General features: G+C 40.9%; 1 protein-coding gene and 1 long non-coding RNA gene across 5 annotated transcripts in view; one reads left to right on the top strand and one right to left on the bottom strand.

The window, feature by feature from the left end:
• The window catches only part of LOC124883841, a 36,846-nt gene extending 30,321 nt beyond the window's left edge, over window positions 1-6,525 (top strand). Inside the window, exons 3-5 of one of the 2 annotated variants that reach the window (XR_007042336.1) lie at window positions 4,565-4,706; window positions 4,881-4,917; window positions 5,548-6,525. This is a non-coding gene — a long non-coding RNA (uncharacterized LOC124883841). Of the gene's footprint in view, window positions 1-4,564; window positions 4,707-4,877; window positions 4,918-5,547 lie in introns of both variants that reach the window. The other variant, XR_007042337.1, reaches the window with a different exon arrangement.
• bcas3 (BCAS3 microtubule associated cell migration factor) overlaps window positions 1-26,279 on the bottom strand; it is a 465,863-nt gene that overhangs the window by 130,554 nt on the left and 309,030 nt on the right. The window lies entirely within an intron of this gene.

Genomic DNA, 26,279 nt, shown 5'->3' with positions numbered 1-26,279 from the left:
TAATGGTACTAAAATCAATTAGGGCCCAAACCACAACACTGCTAGATTGTATGTGTCCTTACTTACTTTTACTTTTAAATACAGTAAATGTAACATATCATTAAAATACCAGGTTTAATGCACTGAACCTTATATTTTATGATGTGACAAATTCTGCTTTGCCCAGTTCCTTAACCAGCCCAGTGAAAGGCACGCTTTCATTAGTTGGTGCCTCTACCCAAATTAAAAGAAACTTTAAATTGTAGAAACTTGAACCCATTGAGCAACAACAGTAAATGTCAGAGATTGTGGCTTCACCACCTCAGTCTTTGACATCTGGCAGTGCTGTCTTGTGGGTGTGTTCAGCCTCCTCTTTTGGCTACTGTCTGTGGCGGAATTAGTGAGACAACCAATTCTACGTTTTCACGTCCATGTTTATCATAGTTGGATTTCCCATATGAAAGTGTCCCAAAGAACGTTCCTTCTTCAGGCACACACCACTGATCTTCTTTTCCTCAAATTTTAATTTTTTGTGTTTAAATGTGAATATGATATGTAGTAGAATTTACTTGTTTGAAAACTACAGTCATATACTGTAATGTCAAAAAGGGTCCACTGATTGTGCTGTGTAAGATACAGTAGTGTGCCCGAATAAAGTGCAAGAACAAAGATTACTAAACTATTTAGTCTTAGTGCGGTGAGTGTCAGCTGACATAAAGCAGAGAAGGTTGGCTAGTGGAGGGGAGCTGCAGGCCTCTCTGCCTCTGTAATCTGGCTTGATTTATAGAGGCTAGCCCCTGCTTTTCCCTTCCACCTCCACACTGACACACTGGGCCTCCTCCACTGGAGACAGCCTGGCGCACACATGCATACACACACATACTGAGCCATTTGCATTGACACACACATGCCCAGGCAGTATGGTCTCAGTTGCACAGTAGTGAATGCAACTAAACCACATGGGGCTGTTGCTTAACCAACTGAAGACTAGAACAACAGTTAGGTTAGGGTACTTAAAAGCCTACATATTTTGAACGCAACAAAAAAAAAAAGACCTAATCCAACTATTTCAACCTCTCCAAAAATACAAATCTATTTATTATGTAGCAAGAATATGTTTTAGATTTAGCAAATCAGAAATGAGAAAATAAAAAAGGATTCCTTATTCCTTGAAATCATCATAATAACAACATCAGTATAGAGGACAGTAAACGTAAGTGTGTCACAGTACTCAAACATGTGGTTAAGGGTTGTGACAGGATGCAAAAACCACTATGCAAGATGAAAATTATACCTTGACACCCTTACTTCCTTCATCAGTTTGTAGGTGAAAAGAACACTGCTTACTTTGATGCACTTTGTTTGCCAAATAGAAAAGAAAGTCCCATATAAAAGTGTTCAAACCATGCATGTTTTTTTTAAATACACATGTTTTAATTAGATCAATTACATAGCTTTATCAGGAGAGGACGTTTCTGAATGTATTTAATATGACTTTTATGGTAAATTATTTAAACAATGTTTAGATTGCTTTCTTGTTGAAAATCATCATTTATGTTGTTTACACTTGTGTCAGAAATAAAGGGCAAACCTTTTACAGCCCAGAAGACAAACTGAAGCCATGCAGTAAACACAAAAGAATGCAGACAAAGCAAAGACACAATATTCACATATATTGAGCAACCAGGCTCCAACACCTTGATGAGTGTGTGTGTCTGCATTTGTGTATACCATGAATCACACTGTATGGACAGGTGTTTACAGTGAAGCTAGGTTATCTGTCTCCATTACACAACCACGGCTCAACCTCCCAAGCCCATTATCTACTCAGACCTGCCTAAACACACACCCCAAGACAGGAAGCCCCACACGCTAACAGTGAGATCCTTCATACAAGGCCATGGAGAGAGCACATCATGGGCCTTTGTTGGGTCTCAGGGCAATCCAACAGAAATGACTTTAGCAGTCAGATCCAGCTGTTCAACTTACTTTAGAACATCCAAATTCACTTACTGCTAACTAATATTGACTGTAGTTACTGAGGCTAATGTTTTGAAAAGGTGACAAAATCTGACCCAGGTCAATTTAACATCCTCTTACTGTGGTCCAATGTTGGGATGAAGCACAGTGAGCCACTTTCTCATCAGCTTTTACAAACAGCCTGTGTCACACATGAATTGAGTAGGATCAGATAGTACATGTGTGAGCCTTGGCTACATTTCTGACCAAGAACAAATGCATTTTCGTTTGCTGATATAACAGTCATTAGCTGTTAGCCAAACCTCCCTTCCAAAAAAAAAATCAAACAGCTCTTCCCTGAGAAAAACTGCTGCTCAGATACTACAACACTTAGTGACAGTCTGTGATACCCGGACATGAGAGTGACAGGAGATATTCATTAAACTGTTGCTTTAGAATAAATAGTCAGCAAAATATTACATTTGACTGCTAAACAGTAACATAGGATTAAAGCTTTTCAGAGATCATGTTTTTTCCATTTCCATCAAATTGAAATCTGGACTGTGTGGTGATCAAGTCACTGAGTTTCTGAATGTTGTTGTCATGGCGGTTAAACTTGACAATTAAGCTCATCAGCTAAAATAACTCCAGAAAATGTGACCGGGTGAATCTCAACCATGCTGAGGTCTGAAGAATATGTTTCGACAAATTAAATGAACCTGTGATGTTGCACAACACCAGCTGACCTGTTGATGCCCTGTTTGTTGCTCCGTTAAAAGCTAGTTTGGGACGTAGCTACGTGTTTATTTGCATGTAAGGCAGTCAGTCAGTCATTTCTTACCACTTATTCCATAGTGGGTCGCGGGGGAGCTGGTGCCTATCTCCAGCAGTCTACGGGCGAGAGGCAGGGTACACCCTGGACAGGTCGCCAGTCCATCGCAGGGCAACACACAAACAACCATGCACACACTCATTCACACACCTAAGTGAAAGTTAGAGTTACCAATTAACCTAACAGGCATGTCTTTGGACTGTGGGAGGAAGCCGGAGTATCCGGTGAGAACCCACGCATGCACGGGGAGAACATGCAATCTCCATGCAGAAAGACTGTCGACCGGGAATCAAACCCAGGACCTTCTTGCTGCAAGGCAACAGTGCTACCAACTGCATGTAAGGCAGATTGGTTGGAATTTTCACATACACTCTAATGTTATGAGTTTGTATATATACACCCCAATTTGTATCAGGGATTTGGGATTCTTTGGATTTGGTTGATGTGTTCAGAGTTGTGTTTTTAAAATAAAGGTCCCCTCGTGTCGGTTTTGAGAGGGAACTGATTGTCTTTTCATCATTTTATTTAAGAATATTTTGTGACACTGTCTTCTCCCACAATAACTGAGATCTTAATGCTAGGAGTAAACGGTGGTGACTTGCGAGGTTAACTTTTATTTGAATCACCCAGACCACCTGTCAATACCAGGTTTCAACAGGTCGTCAAAATCTTTTAATGCTAAAAGGAAATTGGATTCAGAGCCATGGTGTCACAAAACAGAGAAATTATGCTGATAGTTAGGTCTGGGAGAAGATGTTTTCCCTGTCTATAACTAGGTCTTACGTTTACATAAATCTCTGGCTTCACTCTAACAGCAACAGCAGGCTGTTCTTCCTAACACCTCTGAGTCAATAAGCATGTTAAATTCATCCTTGAGCAAAGCGAATGTGCTTTCTTCTCCATGTGCCAGCATTTAATCCGGGTGGAAAGCTGGAAGTCAGGGAGCACTGCAGGCTGTTCTTGTTCCTGAAATTTCAAGCCTTTATGGTGATCAGTTTTTCACAACCTAAGCATTGCCATCGCCATCTATGTGATCACATCAGCAGACAATCAGCCCATAAAAATGTGTAACATTTTTATGGGCCTATAGAGTGTTGTCTATATCTTTATGACTACTAGGTATTTTGTGGTTTACATAATCTGAGAACTACATAGTTTTAACATGTCAATTATATGTACACTCATGTTGGTTTACATGAAATTCATATAAAAAATGGGCCTGATTTGAGCCTGCGTGGTGTAACTGGTGTACAGTTGAAAGGAGTGTTAAAATTATGTGGGACATCAATTTCCTTAAAACAAGCAAGTAAAGAACTAACAGACAACTGTAATATGAAGTATTTAAAAAAGTCATAAGAAGTGCAAGAATCCAGATTTTTGGATTGATCAATTCAAATAAATGCACATTAGTCTTCTCAAGTCACCTCTTTCGAAACTCTTCTTGTGTGGTAGCTGTGTGGGACTGTAAACATTGTGGTAACCCCCAGGGTAGGCAGTGTCTTGTCTGGTATATGAGGTGGTACCACCAGCCTCCCACAGTCTTTTAATTACGAGTGATGGTGGGGGGAGCCCTTTTAATGAAAATGGTCCACATCATAAAAGTGGTTTTGACCAGGTTCATCCACAGTTCACACTCAGAGACAGTAAACACACATACAGAACGAACCAAACCATTTACAGGTAGAGCTACATACAGTCCCTTGCATAAGTATTCATACCCAAAGAACTTGTTCATATTTTCTCACAATAAAACCACAAACTTCAATGTATTTTATTGATATTTTTGTTTGATAGACCAGGGGATTGAAAATCCAGTCCTGGAAGGCCGGCGTCCTGCAACTCATAAATGTGTCCCTGGTCCAACACACCTGAATGACTGAATCGCCTCCTCAGCATGTAATCCTGTTCTACAGAGTTCTATTAAAGACCTCATTAGGTGTGTTAAAGCAGAGACACATCTCAAAGGTTTTTAAATGCTTTTATGAATTAAAATTAAAAAGTGTACCATTTATTTGCATTCAGCCACCTTTAATCTGATACATTTAGGTACACTCAATGGCACAAAATTGCATCCAGAAATCACTAAAGTTGCATTTCCTCTGCAAAGCAGGTAGACATCTACTGCAGAAAAACGCCCAGATAAGAAGGTAACATTTTTTGGATGGACCCTGAACCATAAGTTTAGTTTTGTGATGTCATGGTGATAAACACTAATATTCCCTGTCTCAGTCACCAGTTTAAACTCCTCTAAACTTCCTATTTTGTAATTTTACATGATATGACAGCAGTAACTGGTATTTTTTGAGATGTTTTGCAAAGAAAGTTAAAATCTAACCTTAACTTCTGATAATATTATGGTTTGATGTTTATTGATAATTAGGATTAACTGAGAGCATTGTAGTTGTTCTTTCATAAAATTAATCATCAAACGTAGAGCCTGCCTAATAACTGAGCACACAGTGTATATCTCTAAGAAGAATGTAGCACAACTGGATAGTGAACCCTGCAACCCTGGATGTTCTCAGTGAAGCAACATATTTGTAAATAGGTAGAGAAATACAACAAATTGATATTTTGGGAAGCAGAGGTTTTTTTCTAATTTCCATGCATCACAGACTGTGACACTGGCATGGACATCAGTGGGGCATTATTTTTCAAGACAATCAAGCTGAAAGGATGAAATAAGGATAGAGACATGTGAGAAGAAGAGTGACAGTCAAAGTTCAGCCACTAACTAATTATAACATCTAATCATCTTTGTTCTTTCCTTGAATTAGGTTTCTGATGGAGGGACTGGACCTAATTGGTGGGAAGCTGCCCAGAAGCTCCTGACCTGAAGCTGTATCAAGGCTGAACGAGTGTTGGTGTTCACAGAGAATCAGAGGAGAAAGCAGTATCCTGGCAGGACGCTGGGGACTCAGTTCCCAGCAGCCTTTGCAACTCTCCTGCTCAGTTTCTCCCTGATGGGTCAATGTTGCTGTCCTCTGGGGAATTTCCACTTTTTCTCATGGCTATGCCCAGCTAGCTTTGACCCTCCCCCTGCCAAATGACCCAGAGTTCGGCTACTTGCTTGCCTTATCTGTCCTTTCCCAGGGCTGTGGTACTCTCTATGTCACCCGTCTCTGTCTGTCACCATCTCTGTAGTTGATATATAGTATATTAATCACATCATCTAAAGAGCAGACTTTAGGGGAAATACATAATGCTATATGTGGAACAGCATTGAAGTCAGACCTCCAAATATGAAAATACATGTATTCAGACTTAATAGTAAGAACATGTAAATCTGAGGTTAATATAGGTATTTTGTTCAGAATGAAGACGAGAACCAAGTTTAAACCATGAATAGCCTTCTCCTGTACTGATTAAAGACAGGCAAGGCAAATGTGTGGTTGGCAATGTTTTAACATGTAATGTGTGACATGTTAACATGTGTTAGCAACATGTTTGCAGTTTCAAGCTTACTAAACGTCATCAGGAGTATCAATGTCATGGAAAATGATGGCTTTTCTGATCCACTACAATTTTAGCCGAAAATGTTGACAACATAAAAAATCTATTTAAATATAAGAACCTGTAGACTCCACGATCAGCATTTTAAACAATGATAGGTTAAGGTTCAAGGCCTGGATGAAGAAACTGTCACCCTTAAATGACAGGAAACTGGTTGTGTTGCTCAGAATCGACCCAGGAGTAACCACAGCTCAAGCCTGCAAGAAACAGGAAACTGCTGAAACACCATCGTCCACAGTGGAGTGTACTTCAAATCATCATTGTGCAGACCAAATCTAAAATCAACACCAGCATGACTCCATCCAAGTTGCAGCTGCCTAAATGGCCAAGCCAAATGGCTTCTGGCGAAAAGTACATTTTCAAACCCATAAAGACTGTACCAACTGTCTAGCACTGTGACGGCTTTGTCACTGTTTTACTGCCAGTGGTATGGGGCATTACACAATGTTTATGTAAATATTTCTATTTTGCCAAACAAACCCTTTGTTGTCGTTAACAAGATGCATATATCGTTTCTTTCTAACATCAATGATGCAAACAGAGCCCAAAGGCCAAATCGTACCTCATGGTGTTAGCCCCACTTCTTAATATAATGCATTTCCCTCAACCTTAAAACTGGATTGCAGCTTGTGCTAGCTGATAAATTCCCCTACGGAAATGGACGCCTCCTTAAGATGCCATAAGTCAACAAAGTTTCCTTTTATGTTAAACGTGTGACAAACTTAAACATTCCTTTCATGTTTTCTAAATATGAGTGCAAATTTCAATACAAACCATGTTGTAAAGAGTATCTCTATCATGCCAGGCAACTGTATGATATGGCAACCCATCCTCATACAAATCCCAATTCTGAAACCTTTCAGCTCCTTGCAGGGCTGGTATCTCCGAGACTTTGGATTGTATCTGGAATAGTGAGGAGCTGCTTTGTTTATATTCTACTTCCTTTTTCTAGTCTGGCAGATAAGTCTCAAGCAAATGTCAAATCCTTCTGAAATTGCCATCTACATGTTAGCCTGGTGACCCGTCCGCTGTGCATCCAACACAACAGCAGCGACAGTCTTCAGGGCACTGTGACTCTGAATGGAACAAAGACAGAGAAGAACGTGGACAGACTGGATGGATGAATGAATAATGCATCTCTGAAAAGCCATTAACCTTTCTATTAATACAGCAAAATGCTAAATGGTTGAAACTTTACCTAAAAATAATTACCAATGAGAATACAGCGTCACAGCAGGACCAGCAACACAAGGAGTGATGCATTACATTTAACAGACATGAAAATCCTAATTTGGACTCGTAGGACTGCCAAGTTTAATAGGTGGCTAAATTTCCACCGCAACAACATATTTTAAACCATTGTCCTTTGAAATGCCACCAACTTTCCATACTGTACTCCGTTTATATACAAATAACCCATACGTTCCATTGGCATAAACTATGTTAATATCACAGCAAATATATCAGGTCAGGTTGTTTAAAATGATACTGTTATATGAATTGGACAGCTGAATGGGACCATGGGGGGCAGCCAAGAAGTAGTGGCACACTGCTAAAATTGTTCCCATGCTAGCTTGTGTTTACCCTGGGCAATTGCTGCCCCCTCACACATCCAAAGTTTGCCCTATCGTACTCATTCCTTGTAATTTCTCATCCCTCCCCTACTAATCTAACTACTCCCCTCTCCTCTTTTCTCATCCCCCTTTTCTTCCCCCTCTGGAGTCTGGTAGGGTTATGTGAACGGCCAAGGAGGAGGGCTGAGAAAAAGACAAGAGGAGTGTGAAAGAAGAGAGAGATGTTGTGGGGTCATCACTAAGTCATCATATTCCCTGGTAAGGCTAGCTGCATGGAATGTTTATGTGTGTGCGAGTGAGTGTGTGTGTGTTGGTGTGTATAAGCTCAGCTGCTTTCCTGAAAGTAGGCGCACATGCCTGAGTGGGTGGTGAAGTTTGCACATTACCCTGAACAAGTGTATTTGTGTGTGTGTGGGGCCGTGTATCTGCTGTTTGCCAGAATATGGCTTCCAGATAACATTCTCTTAATTAGAACCCCATTAGATACTGGGATGTTTTGTGGTTTCCTCTCTTAGATGTAGTCTTCGGCCTGTTGGCTGTTACATTAACGGTGTTTCAATGAATACATTTTGTTTTAAATTCTGCCTTGTGTAGGAGTATAACGGTGCATGTATTCATACCAACGACCCTGTCGGTTTGTTACCCACGTGGTTTAACTTAATTATTTACCTGCAACATCAAGCTAAATGTAAACTTCACTGGTACTGGAGAAAAATCCGCTGATGTCCAACTGTCTACCTGCAGCATCCAGTCAGCCCAAACTCTGTACATTGTATATAATGCAAGTCGAAGGAATCTACAATGATTAGAAGGAATTTTCCCAGCAGCTGCACATGCTGCATTCAGGTACAGCTGGAACACTAGGCTGTCCACATAACTAAAACAAATTTGACAATTGATTTAAACATGCTAGTTTCACACCACTAGAACTTTCAGAACACTACCATGTACTGCTGTTTCTAATAATACTAACAAATTTGTCTATTGCAGGTTTGTAATTGTCTAAAAGTCTGTCCTGTTGCCCCCCTCTTTTCCACTTACTAGTTGATGCTCATGTACTATTTTGTATCAATTTATTTCTTTTAAGCATTGTGATAAATTATGGAAATAAAGATTATATATTCAATATATCACTTAGAGTCATTTTGGTTTGAACAGGGGTCTTAATCTGTCATATTTCATAAAAACAATGGCAACAGAAGGTACTATAAAGCTTTTACAAAATAATACAAACTTGAATTAAATACATTATTTAAGATGAAACGTCTTCCTTCTGCTTATGATTTTTATCTAGAACATTTAGGAAAATACCAAACAATAAAGAAACAAACAAAGACACATAAACAAATACAAAATGCAATTGCATGGGAAGATGCAAACTGATGCGAACTGACCCAAAGCTTTCGAGACCTCATGCCTCATGTTGCTGTTTTGGTGACATCAGTATCTATATCCCACAGGTGATTCTAAAGCTAGGTTTATACTTGACACACTGAACAGGGCACAATGGTGTGCATGGCAACTTGGACGCAATCCCTGCCGCTACACGAGGGACCCTCTTGTCGGCGAGGACCATGCACGCCGCTTTTCATTCAGAATGAACAAAGTTTAAGGTGCAAACATTTCACAGACAAATAAATCACAACACGTAAGAGAAATGGGAGGTACAAAGTTAGACAGTAGTTTTTTAGAGCTTTTTTATTGTTAAGAGTCGGAAATTGTATCTAAGTACAGTTTTAGATCCTTTACAAAGAGGTTAAGAAGGCTTTTTCCTTTTCATTGTTTTACTATTATGAATCTGAAACTTTGCAACACACAGAGTAACGTCAATAAATGTTTTCCATAGTGTACACAGCCATTTTTGGTGTGTTACGTGAGCCGTTTTTTCTTTCTTTTACTAAATTTCTACTGGATATCCAGCATACTTCCTCTTGTGTTTTCGAAAAATACTGCAGCAACGTCAGTGAGAAATATGAACGCCTACAGCATTGTCCAGGCTTGCGCACCGTCAGCGGAGACCTGCGCGACACCCGAATCGCAGCTATAACTAAGCCTTTAGGGTTGTGAGGGTGTCACTGGAATAGTGCAGAACACAGATGTGTGAATAGTGCTCTTATTTCCACATTAACTGTGATGTCAGAAAGGCTGTACCCTAGATCAAATCTTTTATCCAGTTTTCAAAGTCAGGTTACCTCTAAATCATAAGTATAAAAGCAAATGAGTTCCATATGATCGTAGCTCCAAAAGACAAGATAGTGTTTACTGAAGAGGCTTTCCTGTTATAAATATCCCTTTTTTACTGCTTTATTTCTAAGACACCCTGTTCTCTATCCTCCTCATCACATCTCTTCCCTCATCTTCGAACCTTTCATCTCCTCGACCTCTCCTCCTCTCATTTCACCCAAATATTTCAGTGTGGCCTGCCGTTGTCTCTCAACAGTAACTCGACCCATAAACAAACGTCCTTACATTCTGTAATCACAGACCTCAAACTACAAAACATTTAAAGGGTCATATTTTATCCTTCTATAAAAAAGGTGGAAAGAAAGAGGCTCTAATGTTCTGGCCTCTTCCTCTGAACAGATCCAGTCCATAGTATCAGTTTGCTAAAGCGCGACTGGGAGGGGAGACAGCAAAGGGAGAAATGTATGTCTTTGAGGAGTTCCACATTGCCTCTTGCTTGATCAAAGCACTCTGCAGCCTTTGTGGCTAATTGTGGGGATTATGTGTAAGTGCTCGGAAAAAAACTGGCCTCATTTTATGAGGCTGGTGTCCCACACACTCATTTGGAAATACAGACACACACAAATTCACTGCGAACGCTACTATGTTAAGTAATAGGCACCAAAGTGCATAGCTGACCTCAGATGTATAATTCAGGATTTTGTAAATTTTTGGTGTAAGACTGACAGAAAATAGGACAGCTTAACTTAAAAGACTCTTAACCAAAGAGTAAAATACTGGTTTAAAAAACAGACAGCAATCCAGGAGACATTAAAAATCCGACACAAGATGCACTCGCACACACAGAGGCAGACACATCCTGTCATGCTGATCTAGTTTCAAGGATGAAGGCGAGACTGGAAGGAATTGAGTGCCAAACGTCTTGTCAGTGTCAGTTGTAAAGCTGCTTCCCCTAAAGCCACTTCCCTCTGATCAGACAGTCCCTCTCTCTCCCTCTCTCTCTCTCTCTCTCTCATACACACACACACACACACACACACACACACACACACACACACACAGAACACACACGTACAAACACTCTGAAAACTGTGGTCAGTTGAGCGGATCTTAAGTGAGGTCAGGAGTAGTTTGGAAACACACGCACAGTTCACAAAGAGACTTTCTTTCTAGGGTTTATGACTCTTCTCTATAGTTTTCCTGACCACAAACACACACTCTGACACGCACACACATTTACACAGGGCGAAGGCACATAGGAAACCTCACACAAAGCTGATATAGCGGATATGGTTTTGAGAGGGAGAGAATGGTGTACGGTCGGCATCAGGTCCAAGCAATTAGAAAAGTGTCCAAACCTCTTTCAGGCAGCCACTGTGGAGCCAGACAGAGCTCTCTCTCTCTCTCACACTCACACACACACACACACACACACACACACACACACAGACAAGAACACAGCTCTCTACTCCAACCTAGGGATTTGCCCAGGATAATTCCTCTTATATTCACCATGTAGGGTTTTACAAGGTTAGTTCCAAAATCTCTGAGCCACTGCTAACTACAAGCATACTACCAGCTGGCCCTTGGCCTCCAGTCTAAAAGCTCAAGTGCTTGATTGTGGCTGGTTGGACGTCTTTTTAGGCTTTGAGCTCTGAAGACTTTTCCAATAAGATGAGCATAGAAGACAATGGCAAACAGCTAATCTTGTCTTTATGCCGCCTTTGTCTATGAGTGCGGGTCTCTTGTAGAGGCAGTGCTCAGGTAAGACGGCATGTCAAAGGTTAAGCTGGGAGATTCAGACTTGCACACAGAAGTTAATTAAAGTTTGTCTAAGGGGGTGAGAATGTCTGTCAAGAAGGCTGCTGGAGTCTCAGAACTGGCCTGAGAAAGGAATGCTGTCGACTTCAAAGTTGGCTGAGTACTGCCCAAGTGTTTTCAGAAAGTGCTTGCACAGATAACATTGGAGCCGAATCTGAAACATTAAAAAAGCATTTTCTTTTGAAGAAGTATGCCAGCACAGGAAGAAGTGTGCCTGTTAACTGGACTGATCAATTCTGCTTTCAGCAGCACTCCAACACATATCCACAGTGTTGTATACACAACGAATTTGCTTGAATTATGCAAACCAAAATGAAAGCAACTCCAATCAGGAACTCAGATGAGGAGTTAAAATTTTTTTTGACATACTGTAACGAAAGTGAAAGTCAGATTATATCTTGTGAAACACCAAGCGTTTTTCTTTTTTTGAAGGATAGCGATATATCCAGATGTTGCTGGAGGATAACTGTAAAAATGTTCCAAAGTGCTGCACAGTTACAAGGGATCAGCTCAACAGAAATATAAAACCGGTGATTGGTAGTTTCTGATATTGGTTTCAAAATAAGCAAAGCGTGATGTGCTGTAATGTGTCTAAAAGATGACCTTTTTAAATCTATTTCTGTGACATTTTACAGCTTTAGAATCTTTAGAATCTAATTGGAAGATAAGCTATACAAATGCACAATAGTGTAAAAAGGGAAGACACTCAGTACTGTGGTAATAAGATACACAGTGCACTGGAGTAGTATGGCGATGCACACTGCTGCAGCAGCTCTAAACCTTTCCCGTCAGTGCTTTTGGTTGTTTATATTTGTGTTGCTTCTTGTTCGGTTCTGTGGAGCAACAAACATCTACAGTCAGCAAGATTTCCATAAAATTAGGAGCTAACATAATTACCGTAGACGGTCACTGCTCCTCCGAACTGGAGTATGTGACGGTTAAAAGCAGGGCCATCTATCTCCTGAGAGAGTTCACCGTAGTCTTGGTAACTGCGGTTTACATCCCACCAGATGCTAACAGTAGCTCAGCTGTCAGACTTCTACATAGCAGCATTAGCGACCAGCAGAGCAATCACCATGATGCTGTGCACATTATGGCGGGGGACTTTAATTTTGCAGCAGTGCTCCCCAAATTCCATGAGCATGTAAAATGTGTTACCAGGGCAATTAATACAATGGACAAGGCCTACAGCAACATCAAGCTAGGTTATAAAGCTAGGCCACTACCACACCTGGGCCAGTCTGACCACCGGTCCCTGTCACCGGTTCCTGCTTAAGACCCCCTCAGGAAAACTGCTCTTAGCACAGAAACTGTGCACAACACCTGCAGGACTGCTTTTACGGGACCAACTGGGAGACTTTAGAAGACCCAGACCTGGGGGTGTTCACAGACAGTGTTCTATGTTACGTCAAGAACTGCATAGACACTGTTACTTTGTAAAAACGCACCCGGGTCTACCCCAACAAGAATCCCTGGATGACCAGGGAGGTCCAGCAGCTCCTGAAGGAGAGAAACAAAACCTTCAGGTCACGCAATAAGGTTTTCTACAGCACAGCTCGAGCCAACCTGAAGAGAGACATCAGAATGGCCAAGTTGGACTATAGGAGCAGTATAAGGGACCATCTGGACAGCAACAACAGCAGGCAGGTGTGGCAGGGGATCCAGCAGCTCACAAACTACAAGACCAAACTCAGTGCTGCATCACTGAAGAGGAGCTGAACCTGTTCTTTGCTCGCTTTGAGGTGGTGCTACCACATGCAGCTGCACTGGACCCTACAGCGCACAGCAGCTTCACTCTCACTGTGGAGGAGCATGAGGTGAGGCGCACCCTGCAGGCTGTTAAGGCTGAGGAAGGCTGCTGCACCTGGTGGTATCATAGGACAGGTGCTGAGGGACTGTACTGACCAGCTGGCAGGAGTCAACTGATTCAAATCCACTCTCCCACCCCGTCTAAGATCCTCCATCATTGTCCTCCTGCCCAAGAAACCCCACATTTCCAGTCTTATTGACTACTGGCCAGTTGCACTGACGCCAGTGGTCATGAAATGCTTTGAACGTCTGGTAAAGGCTTACATCATATCACTCCTGCCCAAACGTTTTGAGCCCCACCAGTTTGCCTACAGGACTAATAGAATGCAGTAGCCACAGCCCTCCATGCTTCACTGTCCCATCTAGAACAGCAGGTGAGCTAAATGCGGCTGCTTTTTGTGAACTATAGCTCACCATTTAACACCATCATCTCCCACAGACCCCTGAACAAACAGACATTGGACTGCCACACTCCACCTGGATGTGGATCCACAGCTCCCTGTTGGGTCACAGTCAGGGGGTCAGACTGGGTCAGCATACATTGTCGGCCCGCAGCCTCAGCACCAACTCTCCACAGTGTTGTGTGTTGAGCCTCCTGCTCTTCACCCTCTACACCTGTGACCGCACCCCTGCTAAATTCACAGATGACACCACAGTGGTGAGGCTCATCTCTGGGGGGGATGAGTCCACCTATAGGGACGAGGTGGAGTGGCTGACAGTGTGGTGCACAGAGAGCTACTTGTTTCTCAACATCTCCAAGACCAAGGAGATAATAGTGCACTATAGGAAAAAGAGGACGTACATTTCACCACTGATCATCAGTCGGGACTGTGTGTAGAGGGTGGCTGACTTCTGCTTCCTGGGGGCCCACATCGAAGAGGATCTGACCTGGAGCGTGAACACCTCTGAGATGCTGAAAACGGCCCAGCGGATACTTTACTTCCTGAAGATTTTTAGAAAAATAATGACCTACTGCATCTGTGTGTGGTATCCCAGCTGTACAGTGGCTCAGAGAAAAGCGCTCCAGAGGGTCATTAACGCAGCCCAAAAGATGATTGGCGGGCCTCTCTCCACCTCAAAAGAACGTCACAGTTCTCACTGTCTCCAAAAAGCCCAGAACATTATAAAGGACTTTTCTCATGGGGTTACGCTCCGTTTGAACTGTTGCCCTCAGGCAGACGCTACAGATCTATTAAAGCAAGGAGAAGCAGGTTCAACAACAATTTCTATCCAACAGCAGTAGCTAAACTCAACACATCCAGAATGTAAAGGAAGATGCAGTGATTGAAATGTAATATTAGTATGAATGTATGTGTGTTTTTATTTGATCTTTTTAACAACTGCCTTTATTTTTCTATTTTACATACATTATTTATTGCTCCTGCACAGACCAGATAGCTTTTTTCTCTATTTCATTGTACTTGTAACAATGACAATAAAGGATATTATTTTCTGATTCACTGATAAAATTATGTTCCTGAACAGTTTCAAAGTGATAAAGCAGACTACTGCCAAAATAGCAGTAGATTCATCATTTTCCCATGTTCCTTTAGTTAAACAGGTATATTCAAATGCAGTTTTCACCTGTTCACCAACCTCTGATGGCACTTTCAGCCTTCAGCAATAAAACTGCAGGTTTTTGTAAGAACTAGGAATGAATGGAAAAAAGAGAAGAAAACGTGAACAAAAGAGTGAATGAAGAAACAGACAGCAGACGTGTAGAAGAGGAAAAGGATAACCTCGGGAGGGCCATAAAAAGAGAGTAGTCTGGAGAAAAGGATGAAGAGGAAGGAAGGAGAATGAGGAGGAGAGAAGATGAGCAGACGGTGTCCTTTATGTATTGGTTGAGTGTCTCCTAGGGCTTTTGTAATGCTTTATGCAGACCCACTTTTCAAGGTCGCTGCATGGCCGTCTTTCCCAGCTGTTTCCATCTTCAGTTTCGGCCTTGCTTCTTTCCCTTAGGTAAGTTCCTTTATTTCTGTCTTTCTGTGACTGTAGAGATGAATATTACCCAGGAGTGACAGAATATCCACAGACAAATACAACAAAATAAAAGAGAGAGTGCTAAGATTTTAATCCCAACTATTCTGGGGGAGGTCCTGCAAATGTACAACAGCACAGAACTTGATGCCGTTTCATTATAAACTACAGATCCTGTTACCACAGAGTTAAAGGGCCACATACATGTTACTATTTGCAGTACTAACTTGTGTACTATATATAACAAGATACAAGTTAGAATGCTTCCTGCTGTGCTTTTCGCTTCTATAGAAGAAAAAGTACTATTAACAAGCTATCGAGGAAATGTACAACTCCGTTTCCAAGTTCTTTTAAAACTGGATGATGCTAGAAATGTGAAGTAAGCATCTACACACTGCACTTGATGTTCGGTTTGCCCACTCTTAATGTATGCATGTTCAGTGAAGTTACCCATTGACAAGAGGTCCAAACTGGACAGTTTCCACATCATCAAAAAACATTTTATTTAGTTTAACATGGGGTTGTAAGTAGGACGCATTAGTAATGAATGTCGCTGGCAGGGAAGGGTTAGTGTGCTCTAATGTTAAAGAAGCAGGAAGAATTTAAAAAGGAGATTCATTCTTAATAATATTTAGAAGAAATTTGATCTAAAACGCCTGCAATCACAATGCAATGACATTTTTAAGGTTTGACGTACATATTTTAGATATTTGTTGCACAGTGGCGTAGACCAATCGAAGGTTAGCAAAGGTTGCTTAATTATCTCCATAATTCTTCCAGCCTTTCAGCTCACTTACCATTAGCCCACTGCAGGTACAACACTGAATACTGACTAATCAAGAGACAAAAAAATCTGAATTCTGCTGCTAATTTTAGCTTTCCAGTCTTCTTAAATGTTTGACCTACCAATACAGACTTTGGATCATTCTGATCTCTCTTTAAGTTCTATAATAAGAAGATTTAAGGACCACATGAAAAAAATGCATCCTCCCTGTCATTGATTTTTAATGAAGAGAGGCCATATGAAAATTAATGTGTGAAAAAGTAGTCACTGTATTAAAACTTATACAGTGTTATTTAAAAACTTAGAAAATTGTATTATATCTATTTGCAATAGATATAATACAATTATCACTGGGCTGCATGGTGGCGCAGTTGGTAGCACTGTTGCCTTGCAGCAAGAAGGTCCTGGGTTCAATTCCCGACCAGGGGTCTTTCTACATGGAGTTTGCATGTTCTCCCTGTGCATGCGTGGGTACTCTGGCTTCCTCCCACAGTCCAAAGACATGCCTGTTAGGTTAATTGGTAACTCTAAATTGTCCTTAGGTGTATGAATGAGTGTTTGTGTGTTGCTCTGTGATGGACTGGGTGTACCCTGCCTCTCGCCCATAGACTGCTGGAGATAGGCACCAGCTCCCCCGTGACCCACTATGGAATAAGCGGTAGAAAATGACTGACAATTATCACTGTTAGCCCTATTATCCTCCACCATCACTCTGGGATTTCAAAAGGGGTGGAAATTTTGAAAGAATAAAACAAAGCTGTACTCTGTTCAACCTTCTCTGACTTCATATTTAAACAGCTTACTGAGTCTTTTTCATTCAGTAACAGCAACCAAACCAAACTAAAGAGGCTTTTAATTAGCGGTCCTGGTGGCTCTTCATATGGTGACTGGGTTGGATTTTTGAGTTTCTGATCAGACGATAAAGCTGAAATGCAGATTACTGCCATCAACAGATATATTCTTTGCACATCTTGAAAGGAAAAGAAGAAATAGCGACATATGTGATCTTTTTGCCTTAAAAGTTTTCGCAACATAACAAAAAAGTTTTCAGTCCAGCTACAACCATTATTATTCGAATTTGCTTGAAATTTGGAAACAAAGTCCCTATAAGGCGACTGTGGCTCAGTAGGAAGAGTGGTCGTCTTGCAATCAGAAGATTGTGGGTTTGATTCCAGCTTCCTCCTACCATATGTCGATGTGCCCCTGGGCAAGGCACTTAACCTCAAGTTGCCTACCGATCTGCGTATTGGTGTATGAATGTGTGAGCATTAGTGAGTGCAATTGGGTGAATGTGGCACTAGTGTAAAGTGCTTTGAGCAGTCTGTATGACTGGAAAAGCGCTATATAAGTTCAGTCCATTTACCATCTATAATGAATGCCATTGTCAGTGTTTTGAATGGCATTTGCAGCTCTCTATTGCCAGCAACAAAAACATCTCCATTTGAGTAATGTCCAGTGCCTGTGGGAGAGGAACACCTATAGATTTGCGTTTGCTGTCAGTGTGTCACGTACATGTGGCACGAATATCACAGGAGTCACCCTGCTGTGACCCCTTCAACCATCTGCTTTAAGCAGCCTGCGCCAACCCCTCAGCCTGCCTGCCTACACGGTTACTGACCCATTCCACATGCCAGAAACAAGACAGATGCCCCTGATACCCCAACTCTAGGCCCACCCCCACCTCTCAACAGCATTTCACCACTTCTCCCTGTCATCCAGACCAGACACCCTGACCTCCTCCATCTTCCTCCTCTTCCACTGCCACTGGGCTAGACGCTTTCCTCAGTCTGCCAGGAGACATATGCTATGTGATGACGGTAGGTAGATCAGGGTGCAGCGTGCAAGTGAACTTTACAGGCTGCAGACTTGTTAACATGTGTAGGCAGTTACAGCAGGTAGGAAAGACTATGACAATCCTGAAAGGTCTCGAAGCAGGAAAAAAGAAAAGACTCCCTTAGAAACTATTACATACTATCATGTGAAGCCAGACACACATACACATGCACAAACAGGAGGCTGAGGTCCATCCTCTGACCGGTCGGTGACCTGACAGTCCAGCAGCTGCTAGTTGTTTGATGTTTCACTCTAAGGATCATATTTCAATTCCAGCCTCTTCGGCCAATAGGAAAAAGACAGCGAGATGGAGGAAGGCTCATCTTCCTCTTTTTACCCTTTAGTACCGCAGTCCAGACTCTACTGAAAATTCCCTATACACTGTAAACAACAGTGTTAATATGCTTCATATAAACTTCCTAATGAAGTTACTCTGAAGATGCAGGCTGGCAAACACACACTCACACACAGAGAGTAATGCAGCTGAATGCACTGACTGAGGGGCAAGCTCAGAATGTTGAAATGCATTCACACATTAACAAAGTCAAGTGACAATGACACATCAGAGGGAAGCGAGTGTGTCCCAGCACGCTGTGTTTGTGTGTGTGCAGCAGATGGAGACAGGCTGGACATTAGACCCTCTGGCCTGATGAAGTCGGCACATGACAGCAGGGTTGAACACTGTCCTTAGAGGCACCCATTCACAATAGCACACATTCACACACACACATGTGCCTGATATGTCATCAAATCCACTCAGACATAAGTGAAAGCTTTGATGCAACTGCTGAGTACATCAAACTATATTATAAACTATAAACATACACAACATGTGTCCAACGGTTAGTACCTCACAGTAAAGAAGCAAATTAGTTTATATTCCTTCAGGGAGCTTTCTATGTGGGGTTTCACCCAATGTATACATGACCTTTCACCATATTTGGTTAACTGGTTGTTTTAATCTTACAATATATGTGAGTGTGTATGTTTATCAAGCAAAATACATTTTTTGGACTAAAAACTCTGTTTACCTACAGTTGTGAATGTTTTTATCTCATAAAATCTTCCACTCAGTGCTAACAATCTCCTTTCTTCATCATATTGCTAACGTGTTTGAATGTATAAAATGCAGAGATAGGATGTTAATAGCTTGAACTGTTAAGATTAAATAGCCTGATCACTAAGATTATCAATTGACAAAGCCCACTAGTTTTAAAGTTGGAATCTGAAACCTGGTTGACTTGGGTTTGACGTCATTCCCAGATTCAAGGTCTAGCTTCAGTAGTACAGTTTAAAAACAGATTTTACATACACTGTATGAAAAGTCACCAAATCATTTTGTCTGACATTAAATCCAACTAAACCTTTCCTGTTTTACCAAGAATGGGCTATCCTCAGTTCAAACAATTATATCAACTTTTAACATCATCAGAATGTTCAGCCATTGCACTGTTCAGGTAGGAGACAGGTTCTGTGTCCCAAAGATCAGCTTGTTTTGGTCTCCAATGTGTGTATTAAGCCCAGAACAAAAGCCAAAGACCTTGTTAAGATACTGGCTGAAGTTGGTTAGAGAGTCTTATTAAAAAGCCAGATTACAGTTTGCAGTTGCACTCTGGGACAATGACCTTAACTTTTGGAGACATTTCTGTGGTCTGATAAAACGAAAATTGACATGTTTGGTTGTAATGCCCTTAGTTTGGAGGAAAATGGGTTCTCAGGCTTGTATTCCTGATAACATCATTTTATCTGTATAGTATGGGGGTGGCAGCATCATGCTGCAGAGGTGTTTAGATGGAGGATGGTCTTCATAGATTGCTTCAAAAGGAAAGAACATTTAATAACCACATTGAAGCAAGATCTAAAAATATCAGCTAGAAAGGTAAAGGTTGCACACAAATGGGTCTTCCAAATGGACATTGACCCTAGGCTACGCCGCCAAATTAGTTACAAAGTGGCTTAAAGACAACAAAGTCAATGATTTGGAGACGCCCGAATATTATTTACATTTAAAATTTATGAACAAAACTGACAAGGTGTGTGAGCAAGGCAGAAACATGATTTAGTACACCAGTTAGATCAGGAGGAATGGGTCTAAAAAATTCTCTCACTCAATATTCTAGCATGTATGGAAATAATTTTGGTAATCCTATCTGACCTAACACAGAAAAAGTGTGGTTTTTGTGCCACTAGTGCTTTTTCATGACCGTTATTAGAAAGAGAGGTGGGAGAAGATGGACAGAAAGGTTGGGAATCGACGACTGCCTCTGTATATGGGGTGCTCACTCTACTGCTACACCACCGGCTGCCACCAAATTTATTTTTATAATTACGCAAATGACTTCCACAGTTGTTCACTATTTACTGCATCACCATAATGCATTTGCTTTTTCAATTAGTCCCTCTCTATTTTCCTTATAAGAAGAGCCTTATATGCATCTGCAATACATCACATACAAAAATCTGTGAGGTTTTAGTACAACTCGAATGGAAAAGTTTTTAACCAAAACAATTAAGATTTTTGCATTAGTTTTGTTTTTGTTTTTATATATTATCTCTCACTAGCATGTTTACTAACCAAAAATTTGAAATGCATCACCTAACCCAAAAAAAGACTTTGGAAACACATTAGATCTTAACTGGCAAAGAAATCATGCCGGATATCCATACTGATATGAAATGGGTAACGTCAAATCATTTGATGAAAATGAAAAAGATCAACCCACAAAGGATCTACGGGTTTCATCCTCATACCTAATGGCAGTCAGGTTGCCATCGTTTATCCTGTACAGGTCTGTGTGTCCCTCCATGGATATTCCTCATTAGACCAACACTGACCCACCACCAGACCGCTCATGCTGAACAATGTTGCAAGCAGCATGATGTTCACCGCAGCTTCTCCAGACCCTTTCACACCTGTCACGAGTTCAGAGTGAACCTGCTATCATGTGTGAAAAGAACAGGGTACCAGTGCTGAACCTGCCAATTCCGGTGTTCTCTGGCAAATGCCAGTCGAGCGCAACGGTGCTGGGCAGTGAGCGCAGGGCTTACTAGAGGGCGTCGGGCCCTCATACCATCCTCATTAAGTCTGTTTCTGATGGTTTGGTCTGAGACATTCATGTTGGCCTACTGGAGGTCACTTTTTAGGGCCCTGGCTGTACTCCTCCTGTTCCTCTTTGCATAAAGGAGCAGATACCAGTCCTGCTAATGGGTTAAGCACCTCAGACGACCCTGTCCATCTCTCCTGAAGTAACTGCCTGTTTTCTGGAATCTCCTCCATGCTGTTGAGACTGTGACGGTAGACAGCACACCTTTGAGCAATGGCATGTATTGATGTACCATCCTGATGGGCCATCCTGGAGGGAGAAAATGTAAGAGGACTCCACCTGCAAAACCATTCCTGTTTTTGGGGTCGTCTCAGTGTTGCCCCTTTAGTGCACCTGTTGTTGTTTCCATTAACACTAAAACAGCTGACACTAATTAGCAACCCCCTCTCCTACTGAACTGACCAGATCAATGATAAAGTATAATATCAAGTCAGTTAAACTAAGTGTTCCTTTAATTTTTTTGAGCAGTGTAAATAGCAGAATATCCATCCTGTGATGGAAGCCGACCTCTGTTTTTCACAAGGACTGCAGATATTCTTGTAAACACTTTACTCCATGTCTTGATCCTACATCTGACACTAAGGTAAAAACTCTTATGGTGTTAAGCCTAAACTGGCCTTTATCAGAAATGTTTCTGACCAAATGAAATTATCAGTAATCTACAGGCACTTTTAATTAATAAGCAAGGATTTAACACATCATTTCTCATGTACATTTATCCTTCCTGCCTGGTTTGAGATGAAGGTTTTGAGGCTGCAGCTTGGTTCTGCCTAACAGTAGCCTGGGCTGAGGGGCAGTAACATAGCCAATGTGTCTGTTTGTTACATCCAGACTACATAACATGGCATAACAGGACAATTTATCGACTTCAGTTATAAACCAGAAGAGTGGCAGTGCTGTGTAGTTTAATGTACCTGCTACCACAGTGTAAGTACAGTGTAAATACTGGCTCAATGGTAGCTTTAAATATCAAGCAGACAAACAGAAAATCTGCTTGTGACTCAAATGGCCTAAAACATTAGAGAGAAGTCATATGTAGTGCGTGGAGTGTTGCTTTAACAACTAGTTTACGCTTCAATAACTTAAAACAACAGGTACAAACTGTTATTTAACTCACTGACTATGCTTTTGCTCTTAAACTGAGGGCTATGGTAAAAACGTTATCTAGTTTGGCACAGTTGGTGAGCTACATTTACCAGAACTTTCTTTCTCTTTAATACTTACAGTTGAGTAGCAGAGTACAAGAGAAAGCTGCCCACCCTTCCTTCTCTGTTCTAACCCAGTCAAAGACTTGACTTAATTCCAGGCCTTCATGGCTCATAAACCCAGCTGGCCCATTGGGAATGCTCCTGATTAGCCACTCCGGGCCTGTGTTAAGGACAATGATAATGATGACAAATGTAATATATCGAAACACTTCACTGTAATGTTAGTGTTGTTCCGGTTAAAACATCTTAGCGTCACCAATAACAAAATAATCATCCCTTCAAATCTGCTCTACCATCTGTCCAACCGTGAAGCCAGCTTGACAGAAATGTTTTCATCTCTACCTGTCCAGTACTGTCTTCTGGGACTCTGGGCGAACTCCTGAAGTCCAAACTTTTTGACAGTGCAGTGTGGATGCTGACTGATAATACCTCCAGTCAAGAGGTGATGCCAAACTCTAAGCAGATAAACTAAACAACAAATCAGATTAAGAGCAGAGGAAGAAAATCAAAGACAGCGCTTGTTGCTAAGAAATGTATTTTTGTCTTCTGCATTGAACGTCTACAAGACAGCATATTATTTACCCTATGAGGCTGTAGTGGAAACCTTTTACTTCTGAGTGGTATGCTGTGGCTTAACTGACTCATAATAATATGCATATTCATGTCAGCAAGGTCTAAGTGGTTTGCTTTTGTGTAAACAGACGTACTATATGGGGACCATATGTTTATTAACAAGGACACTGAATACTAATTGTCTCCCAGAAATATTTCCATTTTTAGGTACCAGAAAGCTTTCCATCTTTACAAAATACCTGCACCACAAAAACATTAGTTTGGCCTAGCCTGGTGTGAATATATAATTTATATAGGTGGGATTAGGAATTGGAGGAAAGAGACAACAGAGATTAGGGGTCAATTTTGCAGTCATCTAAACACAGATCATTGCAAAAGGACGCCAGATTTGGTACTTGAAATCAGATCAGGCTATTGGCACAAAGCAAGTTCCTCCAGGCTAATATTTATAAAGAATGTAATGGTTGCAAGTGATCAGGGAAAAAAACGTAAATTGTAAAGGCACAAATCTGTGTAGTGTGATTATGGAAATGGTCAAAAAATAATTTCAGGTAAAGGAACGCAACAATTAAACCCACCAGTAATGTCATTCCAAGTCTCCTAGTTGTTGGTGTTGAAATAGCCCATTATATGAATGTGCTGAACGGCTGATGAAAAATGTCTGCGCTATTACTATCCAGTGCAAAACAAGAAGATTTCGCTGACCTTTTCACCTTTCAATGTGGAATATGCAAGCACAAGTACATGTGTAAAGACCCTCCTATGTATTCCACTGACAAACAGGAGCTCCAATCAGAAACACAGAGACAGTGAAATAAGTGCAAAATGCTTCGGATATTTTAGAATTCATCATAGAAGAGCAACACTGTTTTGATAAGTGAAAAACAAAAAGTGACATTTCGAATAATGTAAGAGTCTTCACTCTCTTTCCCTCTGCAATTCAGAGTGGATTTTGCTTCTTAGTGTGTGGCCACTCAAGAGTGAGAAGAAGAAGAGAGAGCGCCTGAGGGTAAAGGGCAGCTTTAGTCAGTTCAATCTGACTGAACACACACACACACACGCACGCACGCACGCACACGTGAAGAGGTTCTCAAACAAGCATCTTCACCAGGAATTCAAGAAGAAGGCGACTTCGGCGCCATGCATGGTTGCTCGCCCTTGACTGAACACACGCACACACACACATACACACACACACACACACGCACACACACACACACACACATACACACATACAGACACACACACACACAGGCCCACACAGTACTTGAGAGGCAGTCAGAAATACAATCTAGCTCTTACATTCCACAATCACCTAAAAACAACTAATTGTGACCCTTGTTGTGCTAAAGGATTCTGTTCAGTTCTGCTCATTCCTTCTTGTTAGAAAGTGGCATAATCGTTCTTTGTTTAGTGAGAAGGGGCTAACCAGTGAGCCTGACATTTAAGCTTATTACCTCCTTTAGCCTTCAGCTTTCTTAGCTCAAACTGCTCACTAAAGGTGTTGTGCCACATTGTGTCTGGAAGGAGGGGCTGCTGGTGTTCAACAAGCTTTTCATATAAGGCTCATCTGAAAAGTAAAAAGTGGTGGCTCTGTGCCGACATTCATGTGCTTTTTCAGTTTCAATGCAGAAACACAGATTTTTCCATTCACTACCTCTAGAGCTGGATTAGATATTGCTGGCAATCAATTGATTGAGAATATGGCACAATATTATATCCAAGTTATGTCTATCATCTTATTTGTGTGTGGTTTTGGACAAATGAGGTTCGATTTAAATCTTATTAGAACCTGTAGGGGCTGGATCATTTTTACAAAACTGATATAGAGTCCACTTTGTTAATAACTGTGTATAAAGACCAACCTTCGGTGGAGTTCTGTTTTTTTGTTTAACCAATTCTTAAAGACATCTGAATTTAATGCTTTCATTTATACTTACTTTAAGATTGATTGTTATAAGAAAATTCTGTCTGTAATGTAGTCAGAAAGCACTCAGATTATTATTAAAAGATTAATTCAGATTAAGTGGGCTTCTGGTATAAGGTTATGAGCAATCAGTGTCTTACCTCCCAATCACTTTTACATTAGATGGTCTGTAGAGAATATGTCTATGATTATCATCAATAAATATCATTGTAGGTGACGGCCTGTAACGAATGCGAAATGCATTCTGCTAAACCCTGTTAAGCATATCTGGTGACAGTAACTATCAAATGCAGGAACAGTAAAGCAGTGCAAACACATGTTCTGTTTTTGCTTTACACTGCTCCAGCCGTGTAACAGACAGTTACTTACATAACAGTTACAGACATACTTCCTAATTTCGTTTGTGCAGTATGTGTCTCACCTAGAATTCCAGCCAACTCGGCCTTTCGCCTCAACAAATAACATCTCTACAAAAATACAAATAAAATCGATTTCATCAAAGCAAGGTAAGCAAGATATCACTTCCTCATAACTTGTTACCTGAATTACCTTTCATATCCCCTTTACCTGTAGAGAAAACACCTAGTCCCACATTGAATCTGATGAAGAATGCATGTAGGGAGCTAATGATTAGGGTGATAGCACAGATGCCTTTCAGATAAATCGTCAAAATACCAGAAGAATTGCTGCTCGGGACTTTGAAGGATGTGATTGCTGTAATGTCAGTAAAGAATTACCCATTGATTATCGAAAAGGTTATAAATAATTTTAGACATGGCATTTTTTAATAAAATCTAAATAAAATCTGACAAATTATAAATTTGAAACTGGATATACTATTAACATTGTTTTCTTTTCTATTTAGTCAGAAACAAACTTCTTGGTTGAATTAAAATCATTTTAAACTAAATCTGCCTAGAGTTATTATTCATTTAGGGCTTAACTGTAAATTTAAGTTATGTCTGTAGCAGGCCTAAAATTTTACAAATACAACCGAAAAGTCTCAGTTTCCTTTTGAAGAGCTCCCAAATGATCAGGATTAATGATTGTGAGTGAGTAAGTGCAGACATCAACAGGAGTCAATAAGGACAACCTAGGTTGGGAGCGGACACACACACACACACATAAACACACACTATTAACCTAACATGGACATATTGCCTTGATTGTCTCTGACCTGTTTCTTTGGCCTGGCTTAC

Source organism: Girardinichthys multiradiatus, chromosome 18 (genome assembly GCF_021462225.1).
Source record: "Girardinichthys multiradiatus isolate DD_20200921_A chromosome 18, DD_fGirMul_XY1, whole genome shotgun sequence".
NCBI lineage: Eukaryota > Metazoa > Chordata > Actinopteri > Cyprinodontiformes > Goodeidae > Girardinichthys > Girardinichthys multiradiatus.
This window is presented reverse-complemented; position numbering and strand designations above follow the sequence as displayed.